The 6,000-nt window shown below is 45.4% G+C and overlaps 1 protein-coding gene across 3 annotated transcripts in view; it reads left to right on the top strand.

Moving 5' to 3' along the window:
* Positions 1–1,880: 1,880 nt before the first annotated feature.
* The window catches only part of FMO4 (flavin containing dimethylaniline monoxygenase 4), a 30,081-nt gene continuing 25,961 nt past the window's right edge, over positions 1,881–6,000 (top strand). Inside the window, exons 1-2 of one of the 3 annotated variants that reach the window (XM_054547209.1) lie at positions 1,881–2,132; positions 5,653–5,794. The gene's annotated coding sequence lies outside the window, so the exon portion shown is untranslated. 3 annotated transcript variants of the gene reach the window in all.

Below are 6,000 nucleotides of genomic sequence, written 5' to 3'. Positions count from 1 at the left end.
GAGGATACTACAATTCAGGGTCCCTTCTTCACCCCTATCCAGCAGGAAGTAGCTAGAGTAGTCATTGCCCAATTCTCAAAAGCAGTTGGGGTGTCCTGTTTAAAGGGGGTATTGAGAGGTGAAGCCAGCTGGACTTCCGGGGTCGAGTAGAGACTTGGAGAACTTTTCTGTCTTACAAGAGGATTGTAAAATGCACCAATCAGTGCTCTATAGCTAGCAAGAAGTTTGTAAAATCCACCAATCAGTGCTCTGTAAAATGGACCAATCAGTGCTCTGTAAAATGGACCAAGCAGCGCTCTGTAAAATGGACCAATCAGCAAGATTCTAAAAGTAACCAATCATGGGGAGAATTGAGAAAAGGGCATTCTGATAAGATAGAAACAGGACATGGGAGGGGACAAATAAGAGAATAAAAGCTGGCCACCCCAGCCAGCAGCAGCAAATGGCTCAGGTCCCCTTCCACTCTGTGGAAGCTTTGTTCTTTCGCTCTCCACAATAAATCTTGCTGCTGCTCACTCTTTGGGTCCGTGCCATATTTAGGAACTGTAACACTCACCACAAAGGTCCGCAGCTCCATTCTTGAAGTCAGGGAGACCATGAACCCACTGGAAGGAACTAACTCTGGACACAATATTTTTCTTTTTTCTTTTTTTAATTTTTTTTCTTTATTTCTTCTAAAAAGCTGGGATGCATGTGCAGAACGTGCAGGTTTGTTGCATAGGTACACATGTGCCATGGTGATTTGCTGCACCTAATGACCCATTCTCCTCTAAGTTCCTTCTCCTCACCCCCCACCCTACAACAGGCCCTACAACATTCCCTCCTCTGTGTCCATATGTTCTCATTGTTCAACTCCCACTTATGAGTCAGAATATGCAGTGTTTGGTTTTCTGTTCCTGTGTTAGTTTGCTAAGGATGATGGCTTCCAGCTTCATCCATGTCCCTGCAAAGGACATGATCTCATTTCTTTTTATGGCTGCATAATATTCCATGATATTTTTCAAAAGAAAATATTTGCTGCCAACAGAAGATTTTATATTAAAATCTGTATTTGCAGCTTTTACTGAAAAGAGCTTAAGGCCTTGCCATATTGGGCTCATTTTCTCAAATAGCAACATTTAGCTGAACTGAATAGACAGAGAAAGTACTTTCCAGTCAGATCATATCTGGCCCACTTTCTGATGTATGTTACCCTCCTCACTCCTGTAGGTATTTGCATGTGTAGTCACAAGCAAATGTGGTTTAGAAATTGTTCAGTGAACCATGTTGCAAAATGTCCCTAAACACAAGTCCTAAAGATGGTCTGTTATATTATCTTCCAAGCACACAGTGGAAGGAAAAAAAGTAAGTTTTCTATTACTGCCACAGCTTCTATAATTATTACCTTTCTTGTGCCCTAGGTTAATATCTAAAAATAGCTTTATGCTTTCTCAAACACATTTCACAAGCTCCCTCTGCTGATCCAACCTGAAGGATAAAACAGCTTAAATTCCTTGTAAGTCCTGAACTTTAAAATCGCATTTCTGGGGTTGGAGAACTCCAAGCATGAAAGAACTTGATGAGATAATGGTCATCTAAATAACTTTCTCCTTTGGACAGCTCCTATGGTAATTCAAGCAAGAGTCAGGGTGTAGAAGTTTGTTTCCAAAAGTAGAACTCCTGTTTTGCTGAGACAGCTGTAATTTGGGGTGATTTGGCGCCCTCTACAGACTATAATGGCAAAAGCGACGCTATCATGTGCTTCCCATAAGCTTTGGGGCTTTGCCAGAACTATGACGTTGAGGAGGGTGGGGTAAAGGGGCAGGAAGGGTTTATGGTCTGCCAATCCAACAGCTGTATTCTAACTCACCATTCAGCCCTCCCTTAAGATCACGGAAGTATCACGCTTGCCTCTTACACAACTTTTTTTCCTTAGTCCGTATACTTTCTGCTGTCACCAGCATAACAGAAAAGACAAATGGCTTTTGTTTTAAACTGAGGGCACTTTTACAAAAGTCATCTTTCCATTTATTTTTCTTTCAGAAAAAAGAATTTGGGTTTTGAGCTTTTTTAAAAAAAAGACAAACACTTTCCTTGCCTATTTGACTTTGAGAAATAATTTAAGTCAAAGAATCTGCTCTATGCTAACCAAGGTAAGTGTCCTGGATTTTTTTTTTTTTTCTTTTAATGGGGAAATGATCGAGAAACTGCTTTCACAAAAGATGAATGTTCTTCTTGGAGTGTGTTCCTTAAGAATGAATGTGATTATCTTCTTTTGGGGTCTCTTGACTAGGGCTAAAGCAAGAGAATTAAGGAGAGAGTCAGGAAGCAAAGGGAAGTTGTAAGGAAACAAAGTTATGTTGTGGACAGAACCATCCAAAAGGAAAGTGTCAGTGAGATAAACAGAATCATGAGACTTTCAGTGACCTCTGATTTCATCTTATGAATGAGATGGAAATGCCAGCCATTGGGAAACAAAATATCCCATAGATGGTGTGGAAAAAAAATACTGTAACAAAGCAAGAGCATGCTAGGATGATGATAAGAAACATAAAATGATCAAATTCCAAATTCAAAGAAATCATAATTGATTACATGATTTGCAAATCACCCAAGTCTCTCCATGTCTCATAAAGGATTCCTACATTTGCTGGTCAGTCAGGTATAGGGTGGAGTTTTCCCGTTGTACAAAGGTATAGTTCAATAGGTCAGGGCTCCTTTCTGCCAAGGGACTAAATATAAGCAACCTATTGAGAGGTGACAGCATGCTGGCAGTCCTCACAGCCCTCACTCGCTCTTGGCGCCTCCTCTGCTTGGGCTACCACTTTGGCGGCACTTGAGGAGCCCTTCAGCCCACCGCTGCACTGTGGGAGCCCCTTTCTGGGCTGGCCAAGGCCAGAGCCGGCTCCCTCAGCTTGCAGGGAGGTGTGGAGGGAGAGGCGCGAGTGGGAACCGGGGTTGCCTGCGGCAATTGCGGGCCAGCTGGAGTTCCGGGTGGGTGTGAGCTTGGCGGGCCCTGCACTCAGAGCAGCCGGCCGGCCCTGCCGGCCCCAGGCAATGAGGGACTTAGCACCCAGGGCAGCGGCTGCGGAGGGTGTACTGGGTCCCCCAGCAGTGCCAGCCCACCGGCGCTGCGCTCGATTTCTCGCCCGGCCTTAGCTGCCTTCCCGCAGGGCAGCCCTCGGGACTGCAGCCCGCCATGCCTGAGCCTTCCCCCGCCTCCGTGGGTTCCTGTGCAGCCCGAGCCTCCCCGATGAGTGCCGCCCCCTGCTCCACGGAGCCCAGTCCCATCGACCACCCAAGGGCTGAGGAGTGCAAGTGCACGGGGCGGGACTGGCAGGCAGCTCCACCTGCAGCCCGGGTGTGGGAACCACTAGGTGAAGCCAGCTGGGCTCGTGAGTCTGGTGGGGCCTTGGAGAATCTTTATATCTAGCTCAGGGATTGTAAACACACCAATCAGCACTCTGTATCTAGCTCAAGGTTTGTGAACACACCAATCGGCACTCTGTATCTAGCTCAAGGTTTGTAAACACACCAGTCAGCACCCTGTGTTTAGCTCAAGGTTTGTGAGTGCACCACTGGACACTGTATCTAGCTGCTCTGGTGGGGCCTTGGAGAGCCTTTATGTCTAGCTCAGGGATTGTAAACACACCAATCAGCACCCTGTATTTAGCTCAAGGTTTGTGAGTGCACCAATGGACACTCTGTATCCAGCTGCTCTGGTGGGGCCTTGGAGAGCCTTTATGTCTAGCTCAGGGATTGTAAACACACCAATCGGCACTCTGTATCTAGCTCAAGGATTGTAAACACACCAATCAGCACCCTGTGTTTAGCTCAAGGTTTGTGAATGCACCAATCGACACTCTGTGTCTAGCTGCTCTGGTGGGGCCTTGGAGAACCTGTGTGTCCAAACTCTGTATCTAACTAACCTGATGGGGACGTAGAGAACCTTTGTATCTAGCTCAGGGATTGTAAACGCACCAATCAGCGCCCTGTCAAAACAGGCCACTCGGCTCTACCAATCAGAAAGATGTGGGTGGGGCCAGATAAGAGAATAAAAGCAGGCTGCCCGAGCCAGCATTGGCAACCCGCTCGGGTCCCCTTCCACACTGTGGAAGCTTTGTTCTTTTGCTCTTTGCAATAAATCTTGCTACTGCTCACTCTTTGGGTCCACGCTGCTATTATGAGCTCTAACACTCACCGCGAAGATCTGCAGCTTCACTCCTGAACCCAGCGAGACCACGAGCCCACCAGGAGGAAGGAACAACTCCAGACACACTGCCTTAAGAGCTGTAACACTCACCGCAAAGGTCTGCAGCTTCACTCCTGAGCCAGCGAGACTACGAACCCACCAGAAGGAAGAAACTCCTAACGCATCTGAACATCAGAAGAAACAAACTGCAGATGCACCACCTTAAGAGCTGTAACACTCACCGCGAGGGTCGGTGGCTTCATTCTTGAAGTCAGTGAGACCAAGAACCCACCAATTCTGGACACACTATGGCTGGCATGGTGGCTCATGCCTGTAATCCCAGCACTTTGGAAAGCCAAGGCGGGCAGACCACTTGAGATCAGGAGTTTGAGACCAGCCTGACCAACATGGTGAAACCCAGTCTCTACTAAAAATACAAAAATTAGCCAGGCGTCGTGCCGCATGCCTATAGCCTCAGCTACTCAGGAGGCTGAGGCAGGAGAATCACTTGAACCCAGGAGGTGGAGGTTGCAGTGAGCCGAAATTGTGCCACTGCATTCCAGCCTGGAAGACAGAGTGAGACTCCATCTCAAATAAATAAATAAATATAAGCAACCTTTGAGCAACCAAGTACCTTATGAAGTCCACTTTATAGTTTGCAGAGTTTGCACACACATGTTCTCCCAATCCTTCAAGCCTGCAGTATTCTCACCTACCTTTGAATTCATATCTTTTTTTTTTCTGCACCAATTACTTAATTTTTAGACATAAGAACAGTCCTTTCAAGCTTGAAGGAAACAAAGAGAAAGCCACTTGAACCCTCTGTTTTACAAATGTGGAAGCACTGGCTCAGAGAAATCGAGAATTGTGTTCAGGGTTACAAGCTGCTTAGAGGCAGAAGCAGAATTAGAACTCAGATCTCTCAATTTCCAGTTCACTCACTACCTTCCTCTACTGACTCAAGGCAAAATTTAAAAAGGTTGCTCCCATTCAGAAATTTATAGTCTGTAAATACGGATTAATTTTAAAAGGTGCTAATTCCCAATTTGTTTCTACTGCCTGTAGAGTCTCTTCAGTCAGTCCTTAAAGTGCTTTTGCCCAGCACCTTTTTAACACACAGCCCACTCTGTGTCACTAACTAGGTCTCTAGGCAGGGATAATAAACAGGCCAGGAGAGTGCAAGCATTCATGCCTAGAGCATGCTGCTACCATAGGACTTAGCACAAGGTAGCGTCAGCCTCTCCATATACGACATCTTGAGCAGTCACGGTCTTTTTTAAATTCTAAGACTTTACTACTATTTCTTAGTTGCAGGGTCTTCATTATCTTCAGGGCCCCACACTTAGCTTAGGACCTGCACTTAGAGGTACCCAGGGCATATTTGTTGAATGAATTAATTTGCTTCCAGTCTATTCACGTCAGTATATTTTTCACTTTGGCAATTCAGTTAGCAGTCATTTCTTTTTATGTTATTATTGCAGAGATAGAGCACAGCAAAGATCTGCCAGCCCCAGGCCTCTACCTAGTGGCCTGGAAATTCAAGTATTCTTATTGGTGGAGGCCATTTATTTCTGATTAGAAGCTGTCTAAACCTCCTACTCCTCAACTCAAAGGAAAACACAGGTATGTCTTCCTACTCCTTTCCAAACTTGTTGATACATTTTATCTGTATGAACCATCTTTTCCAAGGAGAAGAGAAGGAAGACAGGAGACAAGTAGGGAGGTAGAGAATGAACACTGAGTAAATATTTTGTGCAAGGCACTTTTTTGTGTAAGTAATATCAAGTTTTTTAAAACACAAACAATCCTTCAACATAGATATTTTTATT

Source organism: Pongo abelii, chromosome 1 (genome assembly GCF_028885655.2).
Source record: "Pongo abelii isolate AG06213 chromosome 1, NHGRI_mPonAbe1-v2.0_pri, whole genome shotgun sequence".
Classification (NCBI taxonomy): Eukaryota; Metazoa; Chordata; class Mammalia; order Primates; family Hominidae; genus Pongo; species Pongo abelii.
The sequence above is the reverse complement of the archived record's forward strand: the minus strand, read 5'-3'. Positions and strand labels throughout refer to the sequence as shown.